Here is a 16,801-nt window from a genome sequence, read left to right as displayed (position 1 = left end):
ATATTGACTCATTTTATCTTCAGATTTTATCTTCAGAGGTTAGAAAGAGCTTTTCCATATACATCATTGTAACAGGGAAGTAGAGACTAAGAAAAGTAGGAGATTCTCCATTGTTTCAGCCAGTAAGGGGGAGACTAACAGAACTCCTGATCCGGGCTCCTTTGCACTACATGCTCCTGCCTCCCACTGGTCGAAACAATCAGGAGAGACGTCGCAGAAATCAGATGGTGGCATGAAAGGTATTTGTATTCTGCTTTCTCTTTTTCCGTTCATCTCAATTTTCTTATCTATAACACAGGAACAAAACAACCCCTAATTGCTGCGAAAAGACTTTGTAAGCTGTAACGCCTTATACACATGTCTGCTATTACTGTTTGGGGGGACAGTTGGGTTTTGTGGGAATATGAGAACCCTCATATGTGAAACTTATGATCCTTCACTTATTCACACAAAAAACATTCCTTGCTGCTGTGTAAGCTCTCCCACACTGAGGTGCCTGTACTATTTCAATACCAAATCTGAATGTTGCAATGAGATTTCCTGCGCTTTCAGCAGGTGGATTCTGCCTTAGCCTCAGGATCCAGAAATAATAGACAACAGTAGGACAGCTCCAGGGGTGGGACCACAGCTGAACAGAGAGTTAGCGAGTGCCAGTTCTGTACAAACCAAACCACCAAGAAGAGGCACATCACTTTTTTTTAAAATTATTATTTTGGAACACAAAGTACTCTTTCTGTACCCAAGAGTTTCCATTTCAATTGGCAAATCAGATCATCCCTTTGACAGAAGATTTCAATTAAAAGCCCAAGCCTCTGGATAGGTTTTAAAGGGCATTCTCCTTCTTTGGAATTGATGCAGGTCTTGCTTCTAAGCGTGTCTCTATTTTGGCTTACATAATCCTTCATGACCCAGACTTTGATCCCTGGGTCATTTTGTATCTGTAGGTTCTCATTGGCAGGCTCTTGGTATAAGGAAGATTCTGTTTTCCTTTGGGATTTGAAAATCCAGAAATAGCCTTCTCATTTGACTTCTTAAGACACTAACTGTTGTAAAACAGAACTGGCTGATAAGTCTATCGGGATAAAGTTCATCAGGGAAAATACTTACAAGTTTATTTTAGTTCCGAAAGTTTTTGTCTCAAAACCCCCTAATAAACGGGTTTTGTGTGGCTTTCTTTACCTTCTGCAGCGCGCCTGTGGGACGTTGGTCTACTCAACTGCCTTGAGCAGGGTTTCCCAGAGCTCAAGCCAGGTGGGCTCATCCACCAAGGCCATTCTTTCTCTACCAGCCCAGCCTCCAGGAGGCACCCATGAGCCAGGGCCAGGGGGATGTAGCTGCTTCTCAAAACCAGATGCGCCACTGGAAAAGGGCCGCACTGGGCCTTCTTGCTGACATTTTAAAGACAAAATGTCTCTATTGTATCTGTAAGATGGAAAAATAACAGGGAGCTGCCAGAAGGACTCTGAACGTGCCAGGGAAAAACCAACAGGGCAGGGCCACGATGTGCCTACAGCCCAGGCAGCACACTCAAGGAGGATGCAGTGTTTGGTGTTGACTCAGCCTGTCTGCTGTCGGGGAGAGGGGAGCCTCAGCATTTGCCCAGATTCCGTGATGATGATTAGTCTGTAACGCCAAGCCCTTTCCTGCTGCAGCCATGGGAGGGCAGTGATGCAGCTTATCAGGCCAAGGGCTGATTTTCCTTTAGAAGTCGTGGATTTGAGAGCATTTCAGTCCTTGGAACGTTTTTGGTTAGGACCTCAGACATGAGGTTCAAACGCCTGTCTTTGCCAACTCTTTACCATAAACCATCAAGGGGGCACAGATGGCTGCAGCTGTGTTGCCTCCCTTGCCCTGAGAAGAGGGGCCTTGTGGTACCTCTAATAGTCGGGCAGTCATAGGGAAGTGACCAAAAGAGAGGTGGGCAAGACGGGAAAGCTGAGTGTCTTGCTAATGCTTTGCAGACTCTAGCCCCTGGACACCCTGAGCTACTTTTGCTCATAGTTTCACAACTGAATGTCACCTATGTTTTTCAGCCCAGCCTGTGGGGCCACACTCATAGAAAAAGGTTGACTTAGGACATCCCCAGTGCCATTATAACATCAATGTCAATCAATGGACGCCTTTTTTGCTTCTCATAATAGTCCCTGCCAAGCACAGCCTCCTCATCCCTTGCCTGGATAAATCCTAATGGATCTTTATGCTTTCACTCTTCTCCTCTCCCCTACATCCATTTCCTTAAAACAGACAAATAAGAGAATGGTTTCCTATTGCCTTGAGGACCAAATCTAAACTCCTGCGTGTGGCATTCAAGAGCCGTCACGTCCTGGACCCTCCTCTCCCCATCGCTGTCTTCCCATCGTGAGCACACTCAGAAGAGGCCAGTCCTACAGAGATGCTTGAAGCTCCTTGCGCATTTCTGCCTCAGAGCATCTGTGTCTGTGCTGTCACTTTGGCCCATAAATCCCTCTCAACATCTCTCTGCCTTGATTATTTTCTCTCATCCTTTGAGATCCTTCTGAAATGTCCCAAACTCCTGAAATCCTGCCCTGCCCGCTCCATAAGCAGAGTTAGTCAAGCTCTCTTCTTTGCCTTCCCATGGTTTGGGGCACATCCCATCAGAGCTCTACAGAGCACTCTTTTGTAATTGTTTATACACCTGCTTTCCCCATCACATGATGAACTTCTCAAAAGTAGCATCTAGGCAACTCTTACTGTACTAGCTTGACACATGCTTGATAGGCAACTAATGAAAGACCCAGCAGATTTCAACCTCTCTCGGCAAGCCACAGAGACCCAAACTCTGGTATCTGCTTTAACCCCCTCGGCCAGGAACTGCTCCTAATTTCTTTTTAGGCATTCTCCTTCCAGCCAAGTACCTGGTCTCTGAGTCTCATGTATACCTCAACTCGAAGGCACCAGTGCAGCCCTGGGCTCCAGATAGGAGGGGGCAGGGCTCCGTGGCTGCGCCTCTGAGAACGGGCCGGGGAACAATGGCAGGAAGTGTCCAAGTGGGAAACAATCCGCCAGGCACAGCCCGAGCGGAGGAGCTTCCTGATTGGCTTGATTTGTTCAGAGCAGGAACTCTTAGAATAACTTTGGAATTGTCCCAATGGGATGACAAGTTTCTCTGCGGAGGAGGAGCTGTCACCTGGTAATGTCAAGCATGGAAAACATGATTAGAAAAAAAAGCCTGAGAGAAAGATCCCTTTAGGAAGTTCCATTTGGATTTTGCAGACCCTTCAGCTCCTGCCACAGCATCCCGGGGCAGCTAGCTTCAGAGTCTCCTCTTTGAGTACCATTGAGCCACCACCTGTGCCTTCCACATAGAGACCATTCTCCCCTCTAGGGCTCAAAGGCCAGAGGTGCTGTTTGTCCTTGGGTGCCCTATTGGGCAGCTCATGGAAGTTTAGGCTGTCAGTGGCTGCAGGCGGCAATTCCCCCTTTCAGGACCACAGTCCTACAGGAGACATTGATTGAGCACTGGCTGCGTACAAAGCACTACAGTCCACGGTGGGGGATGTAGCAGTACACCAGCTGCTGTTTCCACTCTCGCAGCGCTTCGATTGCCAAACAATATTCTGTTTTGTGGAAAGGCCCACCCGAGACAAGGACGGGATGGGAGGAGGAGGAGGGGTTCCCCGTCAGCTCAAGCCTCAGTCAGGGCGGCTCTCCCTGATCAAGATGTTGGAGAAGAAAATTCTACAGCAAAAAGAGGAAACCCTGGAAAGCTTCGGTGCAGGAGCGGTTTCATTTGCTCTTGGAAAGAGGGAGCACAGGGCAGCAGTTAATAGCCTAGGCTCCACAATAACCAAATTGCTTTGCTATACACCTGAAAGTGACACAAGATAGTAAATCAACTATACTTCAATTAAAAAAAAGAAAAGAAAAAAAAAAAAATCCTAGTCTCCAGCAGTGAGCAGACCTAGGTTTGGATTCCAGCTTTACTATTTCCCGGTGGCAGATCACAAGTTACTGATCCTCTCTCAGCCTCTGGCCCTTCATCTATCAAGTATGAATTACAGTAGCAGTTACTATACAGATTGAAGAGAAGTGAATAAAGCTTACTAACCACGTAGCACGTTGCCTGGCCCATGGTAAATGCTCACCCATTGTTAGCTGTTTTTACCACTACTCCTCTTGGACATTAAATATTTTTTTTCCGTGAATGACTCATTAATGTACTAACTCAAGTATCTGGAAAGCACTCTCAGTGTCTCCAGAGTAACCCCTTGTAGAGGACAACAGGCAGAAATATGTTGATTACCCCCAGTGTGGGCATTTATAAAAGCTGTGACTGAAGCCGTGTGGATGCACACACATACATAGAGGCTGACGGGAAACTCTCACTCAGCAGGAAGCCTATCACAGAGCGCTGGATTTAGGCATAAACAGTGAATAAACAGGGATTTGGAAGAGAGGAATGTGCCACGTAAACAATTTTCAGTCAGATATGAAAGCACATGTGCTTCCTGAATAAAGGGGTGAATTCAAAGAGAATCACGGGGGAAATGAAGTAAACGCCCAGACGGTCCATCATTCTCACCCAATTTCTGCACATCTGTGTGTCCTCCACCAGGGGTGTCATTTAGGTGAGCCCCCAAGTAAATAAGAACCGTATCTCTCTCACACACACACACACACACACACACACACACACACACACACGGAGTCAGGTCAAATTACATATTTGAGATATTTGGGAAGAGTGAAAAGTCTAGAAAACACAGCAGCTACTTTCTGCATTATCTTAGAGAAAGCAAATAAGACAGGTTTCTTTTTAATCAGTTCTTTGTACAAAGTCCAGAGTTGCCATTATTTTTAATTTTTTTAAGAATCATTTTTGACTGAAGGAGTTGAGCCAAAGGGTCTGTCTTGACGCTACTTCCAATCGAGAAACAATTTATGCATTTGTTTACTCAACCCGCATTTCTTGAGAACTTTCACTAAGCCAGGTTTCTTGTTAGACACAAGCTAGCAAGATGCTAGGAGCCACATTCAAAGAAAGATAAAGAAGAGATGGGTATTGTCCTCAAGAGGTTTGTAAATGGGAACTGGGGACAGAACCCCAAATCCATAAAAAAGTGTTTAAAATACAATGGCATAAAATCGGTGATGGAAATATGTCTATAAGATATGGCAGCAAGAAAGCCCAGGAAAGGTATCAGGGAAAACTTCCAGGAAGAGAGACTACCTGAGCAGATTAATAGGTAGTAATTACGCAGGGAGAAAATAGACAAAACTTCGTGACTAATATACATGTGTGGTGTTTACCAGAGAGGGGCAAGTCGGAGGTCAAGGTAACATCCAGAGACTCACAGACAGAGAGAACAGACTTGTGGTTGCCAAGGGGGAGGGAGGGGGAGGGAGGGCTGGATTGGGTGTTTGAGGTTAGCAGATGCAAACTATTATATATAGGGTGAATAAACAATAAGGACCTACTGTATAGCACAGGGAACTATATTCAATATGCCATAATAAACCATAATGGAAAAGAATATGAAAAAAAAATATATATATATAATTGAATCCCTTTGCTGTACAGCAGAAATTAACACAATATTGTAAGTCAACTACACTTCAGTAAAATTAAGAAAAAATAGAATCAATCAATCAAACAAAAACAAAAAACAATAAAAAAGATAACATCCAGGTTTCTTTCTTAAGTAGAATGGATCAGTGGTGGTACCAGCAGCTGAATTAAAGAATGTTGGAGAGAGGAACAGCTTTATGGAGAAGATGAGTTTAGTCTTGCTTACGTTGGCTTTGAGGTACCTATGGACCATCCAGGTGGAGACATTGAAAATGCAATTGTATATAGAGACTGGAGTTAGGAGAGAGGCTGAAGGTATAGGTTGGGTTGATATAAGTCAGTATGTAGGCGGAAATTAAAGCGCAAAGGTGGACATGATTATCCAGGGATAAAATGTAGAGCCAAGTGAACATTTAATGAAGAAGTAGAAGAGGTGCGCATATTGAGAATATGGTATCGCAGCCTCTGAAGGGGAGGAGGAGTTTTATAATAGATTCACCCTGAAGAGTATCCATTAGACATGGCACTTAGGATGTCATGGATTCTAACAAGACCAGATACAACAGTGTGGCAGGTGCCAAAGCAGAGTGAAGTAAGTCGAGGAGTGATTGGGATGTGAGGAAGTTGAGGCAGCAAGAGATGAGTGCTACTGGGGAAATCTGAAAGAGAGATTCAGCGGTAATTGGAACAGGACAGAGGGTCAAGAGAAGTTCACCTATTTGGGGTGTGAGAGAATTTATTCTAAAGGGACTAAAGGGAAGGAGGCATCTTGGAGAGACATAGAAGCTATGGTGGAGAGGGGATCATTGATAAAGTGCCATCCCATAGGAATCTGCACAAGGTCAGGTGCACAGGTGGAGGCTTTGGCCTTCAACAGGAGAGTCTCTGAGTCAGAGGCTGGAGGTGAAAGGCTGGATGAGACTTTTTCTCTTCCTGCAGAAAGAGATATTTCTTGAGCAGAAAGGATTTAAGCTACTGAGAAATGTATTGCTTTGAAAGGAGATCATCTCACTTTCATGTAATCAAAACTCTTTATTTCTGATGAAACAAACTTAAACAGGAATCACACCCAAGAAATCAGTGCTCAGCATTGGCTTGGAAATGATTTTCTATAGCAGAAATCAACTTGCACAGATTCTAACAGTATGAGCCATGTGATTCCAGATGGGATAAATATATAAGAAAAGAATATGCTGGTCTCCAGGGGCTAAGGAAAACTGATGGAGAGAGAAAGTTTCATTCATATTTACTTGGGATTAAATTTGATTGCACCAACATCAGTAATGAAAACTGCTAATATGTCTCAGCTGTTCACTCAGATGAAAATAGAAAGTAATGCAATATTGATTTTTTTCAATGAATATACAGATTTTAATACATTTGGTGGAGGAGGCGGAGAGGACGTAGCAAAACCAAGCCAAGATTTTAAGAATTATATTGAATAGCACCATCTCCATGTTAGTTTCACTATAGAATCCTTTAAAAGTGTGCTCTTGCTTTGCTTTGCTTTTCATTCACTTCAGAAATATTGACTGAGTGGCTGTCTATACAGGAAAGAGCATAAGATACAGTAATAAAGTAAAATAAAATAAAATAATAGAATAGTATAATAATAAAATATCATTCTATTTCTCAATAAGGCTGTACTCAGGAGAGGGGTAGTACAGGTAGGGTGGGGGAGAATAAATACGTTTTTAATGCTCTACTACCATCGGTACCTCTTAGGTGTACCAAGTACCTAAGAGGGCTAAGGGTGCTATGGGGATTTGGAAGGAGTGAACACAGTAGGCTGAGAGGATTGAAGGAAAACATTACTAAGGAAACAGTTTGGGCTTTGACTATTAGGTGTGTTTCCAGTAGATAGAGTTGAGAGAGGGGAGTCATTCCAGGCTTTTCTACAGAGCAGCATGCTGTCCGTTCTGGCTGGGACACAGGGGAATGTGGAAGGCTGGGAAGGGGTGAGAGCAGAGCATGGAGGGTGTGACCTTCCACCTATGAAGGTCAATCAGATTCAGGAAAGAGATGATGGAGAACTGTCAACTTTTCAGCAAGGGAAGGGATATGAGCTATACTTCAGGAATTCTTAAAGGCATCATTCTCTTCTTAGCCGTATTTCTGTCCCAGTGGTGACGTAGGGAAAAAAAATGAAATGGGCTTGAGTTTCCACTGACACCTTGCAGTCAAGGAAGGTCCTGTTCTTTCACAAGGAGAAGTGGAAATCCTCTGTTTATTTAAAGGCCGTTAACCTTTTTCACAGTCAAATACCAAAAGATCTGTGGTGAATCCAGATATACTCATGTAAATAAAAGGAAACTGTTTCCTTGCAAATTGAGTCACAAATGAAAAATATTTGGGGAATGCCATAGAAACAAATGCACTGTTTTCCTGAAAGATGGAAAATGAATTTCGTAGCATCTGTGTGTGTGAAAGGAAACAGTGTTCTGCCCAGTGTCCTACCTGGAATATGGAAACAGAAAGCTGTTAATGTAGATAGATAGATAGATAGATAGATAGATAGATAGATAGATAGATAGATAGATAGACAGATAGATAGATAGGGCTAGATATTCTTAGAATGAAGGGGTTAGATCACCAAATCCCAGGCAGAACTGAGGGTCCAGGCAGCAGGAAATAATGGGGCAGTCTTCAGAATCCTGCTGTAGGAATGATTCACATCCCCCAAACTATTCTCCATTCTTAGGCTATGCCTTCCAAGATGCAGATTTCTGGACGAGAATCCAGTTGACCTACTCCTTAGCCAGGAACGTGGGGCCCTCTGATCAGGAGTCTCACCAAACCCACAAGATACCCCAGAGAGACTATTTCCCAGTGCAGGAGCTGGATGCAGGAAAGGGGCAGGGATCCTGGGCAGGTCAAATTAATGATGCCCACCACCTTAGCTCACCACACTCATTTTTGGAGCACAAACAACGTGTCTCCTGCTCCCACTCTGCAACCAGAGCTCCAGGGTCACGGTGAGCTCCACGTTGTTGAGTCTTATATGCAGGGGTGATTAGCTCACTGTACTGCAAGGCTGGGAAGATCTTTCAAGTGTGTGGACAGCTCAGTCTTGGCTCTTCCTGGTGTGATTCTGCTGGCAAAAGCTGTGATCATTAGACTGACACAAACATCACAGTACCAGCATGCCAGAGATGCTAAGACGTGTATGATGATCGTTGTGCAAAGAGTAGGAACTTCCCAGCTGCGACGCTGGCTGGGGCAGGGATGCGGGGGTGGGAGGGGGCGTGAAGCACAGCCCCAACTGAGCCCCATTTTATAAGGGTTGATTAGCAGGAATGAATCGCAGACCTCGCGATTGCGCATTATTTTTTCCCTTCTTTTGCTGCTGAGATATTAATGAGGCTCTGGGCTGGGATCAGCTGTGGCCCCACATCCTCAGCGTACTTCAAGGAGCATTCTTTCAGAAGTCAGCAATACGTGGGAAATCTCTTGCATCACTTAGAATTAAATGTGCATGCAAGTAACAGAGGCCCACAGTAACAGTGGCTTAAACAAGATGTTGATTTCTCCCTCCAGGAAAAATCCACAGGTAGGCAGTCAAGAGTTGTCTGGTGGCTGTGTGCTAGGAATCCCTTGGGGAACCGGCCTTCTTCCAGCTTAGCCCTCTCCTGTGTTTGTTCTCAGAGTCCAAGATGGCAGGGAGAGCTTTACCTGCACAAGGATGACGGAAGGGTTGAAAGAAGAAAAGGCTAAAGAAGGTTCTAGGAGCTGCCCTTTGACTTACATCCCTTTAGCCAGAATATGCTACCCATGCTTACAAAAATGCTGAGGAACATGGACATTATTCTGTGTCCCCGTGCCCTAATTAACTTCAGGGATTACATTGCACTGAAAGAAGGGGAGGATGGGAATTGGTGAACAGCTTGCAGCCTCTTTTATATCTTGCCTTGTGCTGGATATGCATACAGAGGCGGGCAGCTTTCCTCTCCTCGAAGGAGCGAACATCCTCCCTGAGGTTCTGAGGTTCTTGTTTCAGCAGGTTGGTCAGACAGGACCCTCCCCCGCCCCCGCGACTGCTGGACTGTGAAGCTGCAGTTCTAGGGGAGAGAACAGGCCTGAAGTCAACACCTGGGGCCTGTGTGTCAGCATCTCCTTTTCATTCTGGGAGAATTTACTGAGACTGTCATGCATGTCACCTGAGCGGCAGTGGTTCACAGTTTGTGTGTGTGACCTGGGCCCATGTGCCTCGATGGTGAGGAAATGTAAAGGGTCCGTTGTGGGGAATAGACTGGTCTTGCTCAGATCTTGTTCAGAGATGCACTTAGGGTCCCCAGGATTTTGTGAACGTTTCTTCACCGTTCCCCTTGCCTCGGCTTTCAGTTGGTGCTGAGTTGGCTCCGTGAGGAAGCCCAGAAGTCCCCTTTCCCCTTGGTCACTCCACCCTCTCCTCTTCCACTCTTCCCACCACCCCCCACCGCACTTCTGGGCCACAATGCATATGGGCCACGCTCCCCACTGAGTAGTAAGTTCCATTTGCCCTGGGTCTTCCCATTCCCCAAGTGGCGCTCCTATAAGTCATGGTGTTTGCTAAACTTGACCTCTGTATTTCCAAGGGATGGAACTCAGCCCATGAGTGAAAGCTGGTCAGCTTTCACTGACCAGTGCTGACGGTCAGCACTGTTCCAAGAGGGAAGGGCTGCCTTGGGAGGTGGTGAGTTCCCCATGGGCAGAGGACTTCAAGCAGAGGTGGGATAACTGCTGGGCGGAGAACAGTTCAGGGGCTTCATGTTTATGGAAATCAATTCGATTAAATGGCTTCCACTTCCAGCCTGACTGTCTGTAGTTCTGTGAGCATGAAAAATCCATTGTGTTGCACTCTGCATTCTTGAGGAAGAGAGGGGAAAGGGGAAATTGGTCCTAGGGAGACAGTTGAAAGCAATGGTAAAGAGTCCTGGTTCTCCAGTACCAGGGTCCAAATCCTGGCCCTATTATCTTTGTGACCCTGGGCAAGTCAGTAGCTTTCTTTATCTCAGTCCTTCATCTGTGTAATGGGAGTGAAAGAATTCCGATTTCATAGGATGTTATGAAGATGAAGTATCATAAACGCATGTAAAACATTTAGAACAGTACCTAGCACATAATAAATACTCAAGACTCCTCATTATCATTGTTGTTACATATAAGCAATATATACGTAACAAAAACAATATTAGAATTGTTAGTATCATGACAATTATTCTCACCGTCATTGATGGAGAAAGAAAAAATGAAATACACCTGAGTTTATCGGCAAAGCCTTCTTCAAACAGGAAGACCATTGGAAACCCAGCTTGTATTAGTCTGTACTCTTTTGGATTCAACTGAGAGATACCCACGCAAAAGAAACATCGATTGACTCCTGTAAGTCAGAAGGGCAGAGGTGCTTCAGAGCATCATGGGAACAGGAGCCAGAGACCCAGTGGCCCACGGTCCCTCGCATTCAGCCTCTCTTGTTCTCGTCTCTCTTTGCTTGAGCCTTGTTTTCTCCCACTGCAGATGAGGGAAGAAAGGGTCCCAGCAGGGCCTGGAAGGCCAGGTATTTCTGGGCCAGTCCAGGCCCAGCAGAATGAGAGCACAGAGTGGGTGAGGGGATGAGGAACAGAGATACGGAGGACCTCTCTGGGGCATCTTGCTAAGCCTTGTCCGCTGGCGGGTAGAGTGTGCAGTGACTGAAAAGTCCACGCAAGGCCGCATGCTCCTGCGAGAGGGAGGGACATATGATATTCTGGGCCTCGGCCTGTGCTGCCTCCTCTGTCTGCCTCGTTTTCTTCTCTTTTGTCACCTGATGAAGGCATCCTTCAAGGCCCAGCTAATGTAACACCTACTTAATCAGGTTTTTCTCACCACTTTATGTCCATTGGGAAGTGCATTCAGCTGTGATCACAACAGTGGCTTAAAGTCACAGCAAGAAATCTGCAGTGAACTGTCCAGTGCTGGTGTCGTCACCCCAGGATGCTAACTAGAACCCAGGCAATTTCTCTCTTTCTGCACAGCTGTCCTTAGCAGACTCTCTTGCTCCTGTGGAAACAAGATGACTACTCTGCCTATAACATCATATCCCTTATGGTAGGCAAAGTAATAGACTCCCCCCACCCCCAAAGATGTCTATGTCCTAATCCCCAGAACCTGTGAGTATGTTAGGTTACATGGCATAAAGGAATTAAAGTTGTAGATGGAATTAAGGTCTCCAAACTTCTGACTTTAACACAGAGAGACTACCCTGGATTATCTGGGTTGGCTCAATCTAATCATATGGATCCCTAAAAGTGGAAGAGGAGGCAGAAGAGAGTCAGAGGGAGATGTGACCAGGGAAGAATGGTCAGAGAGCTACAACATTGCTGACTTTGATGATGGAGAAACAGGCCATGAGGCAAGGACTGTGGGTGGCCTCGGGGAGCTGGAAAAAAGCAAGGAAACGATTCTTTCCTAAAGCCTCCAGAAGGGAGCACAGCTCTGCCACCCCTTGATTGCAGCCTGGTGACACCCATGTCAAACTTCTGACCTTCAGAAATGTAGTATAGTAAGTTGATCTTGCAGCAGTTGGAAACTGATACATCTCTCTAGTACCAGGTCCCTGGACCAGGCAGGAAGAAGGGAAAGGCCAAGGGCATATTCGACTTAAGTCAACCCTCTCCCTTTTAGGGAGCTTTCCCAGAAGTCTCACCTAAAATGTTTACATACATCTCGTTGGCCAGAACTGTCCTGTGGCCACCCTTCTATGCAAAGGAAGCCGGGATGTGTAAATTTTCAGCTGGGAACATTGCCACGTATCCCCCATAAAATAAGGATTCTGTTAGCATGGGAGAAGGGGAAAATAGATCTTGGGCAGGCAACTTGGAGTCCGGCCACATTCCCCGGCAGAACTGACACTTTTCCAAATTCTTGTTCTTTCCTCCACCTCTTTTTGGGCTCTGTTGCAATTTGTGTGTTTACTTGGCTGTTCTCATTACTTTACCAAGAGCTCTCCCGAGCAGACACTGTGGCTGATTTGGCTCTCTGTCCCTGATGTTCAGTGCAGTGCAGTGCCTGATGGAAGGAAGGTGCTTGCATTAAGTTGGATGGATGGATATATAAATGGACTTTGAAATGAGAGAATAATCGATGCATTTTATAATGCCATAGGTCCTTTGTATTTTCCTGTGACGAAGGTCTGTTGGGGTTAGGTGGATTTTATGAGACCATTTGGCCAGGATCGCAGCCTCATCTCCAGTAAATTGAACCTGCACAGCTGCAGTGTGTCACCTTTCTTTACTGTCTATTACAGTCTGCTTCTGGCTCAGGAGAAACTGAGCAACCCGGTCAGAGGCTGTTATGCACACCTGCCTCAGCCTAAAGAGCCTCGGTTAACCTTGAGTGTAAATTACACTTCCTGCCCATTCTTTATTTTTAGCTTGGCGGTATCTCTTTGGCTCCTCCAGGGAAGACTGCATTAGATTTCGGTCATGAAACTACAAAACAGTGGCATTTCTAGCCCAACTGGGATGACTCTTATTACCCTCATGACACTTGCTTCCTTGCGAAGCTCCTCAGCCTGGGGACTCAGGTTTTCCACGAAAAAATGGCCGTCTGGGCTGTCCAGTGCCCACGTGTGCATTTGTAGAGAAAGTTGGGTCTGACTCTTGGACGTATATAAACTGGTGATTTCCTGAGTCCATGCCCTTTGTGTGAAACTCAGGTGGTGTTATTGTGAAAGTAGTTTTGTTGCTTCCCCCCCAATCCCCCCCCACCCCGTTCCTTCTCAGTTACGCAGTATCACGACCCAAATCTTTAGCACTTGAACTGTATAGCCAAGAGCCCTGAAACCCATAGGGCCTGGGCAGTGGACACAACTGGGCCAGCCACTGGGCATCAGGTCACAGAGAATTCTTAATCACTTGAGGCTGCTTCATCGGGAGAAGTGAGTTACTTAGAGTCAGCCTTTTTTCTTTTAAGTCAGATATTTTTAACCCAGTTTTATTCCAGAATCCCTGTAGTGCCTGGCTCTGAGTCCAGCCAGACAGGCTCCCTCAGTGTTGGTTGAACTGAATGTAAATCGATGTTGTGCCCATTTTAACCCTTCACTCAACCCAGGAGAAGCTGGGACCTTGGCTCCTTTCTGGTGCCACAGCCTGTGAAAGGTGGCCTTCTGAGTGCTAGACCGGAGGAAGCATTTTTTTAAAAAGTGATGTATTGTTTTAATTTTGGTTAGATAAGGAATACATGAGGTTTTTTTTTTTTTTAGATGGGAAAATATTGAATATTATGAAGAAGAAAATTAAAATCACCCAGTATCTCATTACCCAGAGGCAACTATCATGGATATTTTCCTATTTTCTCAATCTTAATGTCCATGAAGGGATGCCCTGAATCCCTCCTGATTTCTCTGAGGATTGGGGGAAATGGGGAGAGGGTAGTGTATTGTCTTTTAATCTTTTAGCTTCAGGTATTATAGGGATATACAAACACACACATATATATATATATACACGTACATTTATATAGATGTAATATATTGTTGGGATATATATCATTAGGATATTATATATAATGTGCACATATATAATATATATATCTATGATATATACATATTTGGACTGTCAGTTAGCTGTTGTCACAATAGTGCTCTATGACAAACTACTCTCAAACTCGGTGGTTTAAAACAAAAATCATTTGTTCTTGCTCACACTTCTGTGAAGAATATGTTGGGTGTTTGCTGATCTAGGCTGGGCTTAGCTGAGTGGCTCTATGTGAAGGCGCGGGTCTGGCTGGACATGGCTTCTGACTCTGGGTTGGGCTCCTGTCTACTCTCCATGGGTTCTTTCTGGGGTGCAGGCTGATGGACAGCAGCTGCCTAGAGAAGCTGTTCTCTTGGTGTCAGCAGAGGTACGAGGACAGGCACAGTTGGGCACACACATTCCAAGCCCTTGCTTGTGTCATGTCTGCTAACATCTCATTGGCTACAGCAGGTCTCATGGCTGCACCCAAAGGGGCAAGAAAGTACACCCCATCCACCACGAGGCCAAAGCAAATCATTTGGCCAAGACCGACATCCGTGGGTTAGGGACGTATATACTCTTCCCAAGGAGGTGAAGGGGGAAGGGAGGGAATTTGTTTGAGAATAATACAGTCTACCCACATCCTAGATATCTGCTGAGGTACTCAGTGTTTTGAGACTCAAATGAAATCTGCTCAGAACTCACCTGGCCAGGGCTGTCATCCTATCTCTCCAGGAAGCCTCTGGCCTGGAGCTCCTAGACCCATTGAATGAGTCCCATTTATGGGTCATTTGAGTGGTCCCTCTTCCATGCTTGTATTCCTTTCCTTGACTCCGCCCAAAGTAATTCACACAGATGCGTGTGAAAGGTTTGCTGAACATGTGCAACAGCAAAGGTTGATATCTCTTTGTTTATATATCAGGGTTGCTTGGCCCCTCTCCTCTAGAGTCTGTTTGCATCTCATCCCACACACAGCCTCTCAAGTCAAAGCTTGCTGAAGAATTCACCCCGGTCTCAGAAATCCTGCAGATCTCATCTTGGCTGAGCTGTACCTTTTTGCAACTTAGTTCAGCTCTTTTCATTCATTCAAGATACTTGTACTGAGCATTGTGCCCTGCGCATGATGAATTTATACTCTAGTAGGGGAAGTTGATAATTTATGTATACTCTACCGCAGGGTTTAGAGTTACTAAACCTCGACACTGTTGGTTTTGGTGTGTGTGGGGGAGGGGGGAGCAAAGCATTCTTTATCAGGGAGGGTGTCCTGTTCTTTGTAGGATGTCTATCAACCACTACCCACTAGATGCCAGTAGCACCAGCTCTGTTCTCCTTGAGTGATGGTCAACCACAGTATCTCCAGACATCGCCAAGTGTGCCCTAAGGGACAAAAGTCCTTGGTTGAGAACCATTGCTCTAACGTATAGGGGACTTCATAAGACCACTGATCTTATTATTCCCTGGTGGTGAATCTATGAAAGCCTCATGAGGTGGATGGTATCTGAGCTAAGACTTCAAGGATGGTTAGGGTTTAGAAGTGGGTTTCTTGGAGGAGGGAAGATCATGGGACACAAATGGACATATAAGGAGTAGCTCTGCTACTATAGCATAAAGCGAAGTAGGCTCGGTATAAAGAGTGGAGGCTCCACAAGTATAGGAGGCTAGATGCTGTAGGATTGTCTTAGTTATGTTGAGGACTGCCACTTTTACTGTGAGGGACATGGTCGGTATATCTGAAGCTGTGTTCACCTGGAAGGGGTACAAAAATTTGTCCTTGTAACCCAAAGTAATTACTACAAAGTCTCATCCACTCAGAGGTCATTTTCTAATGCCCAGGAAGGAAACAGAAAAGGCCTCTGAAAGGCACAGTTCGTCCCTGAATAATCCCATGCCTCTATCTTGGTGTTCCTTACCCCTCAGAAGATCTCACTAGCCAGTTCCCAGCAGCAAATTAGAAGATGGATGAGGAGGAGGGAGAGGCAGGCATAGACTGCAGCAACGCTTCCAACATGACAGAGGGGAAAGTGACCAAAAGCAGAATTGAATGAGTAAACTCAGACCAAATGATCTGGAAGCGTAATAGTCTGGAGTCCTGTAAGCAGGGGAACATCCATCCCTTCATAACCGTGAAGGCATTGGTGCATTAGAGCGCCACCCTGTTTATGCCAGCATACTCCGTGTGTAACAAGGTAGGTCATATGTGAAGTACTGCAGAGCCCATGTGGCCAGAGTTTAGCACAACAGTTAGGCGCAGGGTCTAGAGTTACACTTCCTGGCTTGAACCCTCACTTCAAGGCTCTGCACCAGTAAACTAGTTCCTTAACCCGGCCAAGCCTTAATGATCTCATCTTTAAAATGGGAATTCCCTACTCATAGGATCATAGAGTCACTGGGAAGGTTAAATAAAATAATCCATGTGAGTTCTTAGCTCAGCTCTTGGCACAGATTTAGTGCTTAAGAAAAGTTAAGTGGTTTATTACTCTCCTTTCATTGACAGAATAGAGCTGCCAAGACTTTCCCAAAGTCCTCACTGTAGCTGCTGTTCTGGAATATTCCCAGAGTCTCCTGGATGTGCTGAAATTTCCTTTTCAGAAAATATATAGGACAGTTGTAAAAACTGAGGAAACTTCCAGAAGAGTGGGGGCAGTTGTATCAGTCCCTTCCATCACCTGTCTTCTTGGCAGTAGAGGTCAGGCCACTTAAGGAAGGTGACAGCAGGTTCCCAAGGGTACTGGCCACCAGCCATTTCTTGGCAGCATATTTCCTTTGAGCGAGACTGACTCTTCACCCTTTGGCCAAC

The 16,801-nt window shown here is 45.4% G+C and overlaps 1 protein-coding gene across 4 annotated transcripts in view; it reads left to right on the top strand.

Moving 5' to 3' along the window:
* PALM2AKAP2 (PALM2 and AKAP2 fusion) overlaps window positions 1-16,801 on the top strand; it is a 335,745-nt gene that overhangs the window by 109,561 nt on the left and 209,383 nt on the right. The gene's annotated exons all lie outside the window — the stretch shown is intronic.

Source organism: Hippopotamus amphibius, chromosome 2, assembly GCF_030028045.1.
Source record: "Hippopotamus amphibius kiboko isolate mHipAmp2 chromosome 2, mHipAmp2.hap2, whole genome shotgun sequence".
Classification (NCBI taxonomy): domain Eukaryota; kingdom Metazoa; phylum Chordata; class Mammalia; order Artiodactyla; family Hippopotamidae; genus Hippopotamus; species Hippopotamus amphibius.
This window is presented reverse-complemented; position numbering and strand designations above follow the sequence as displayed.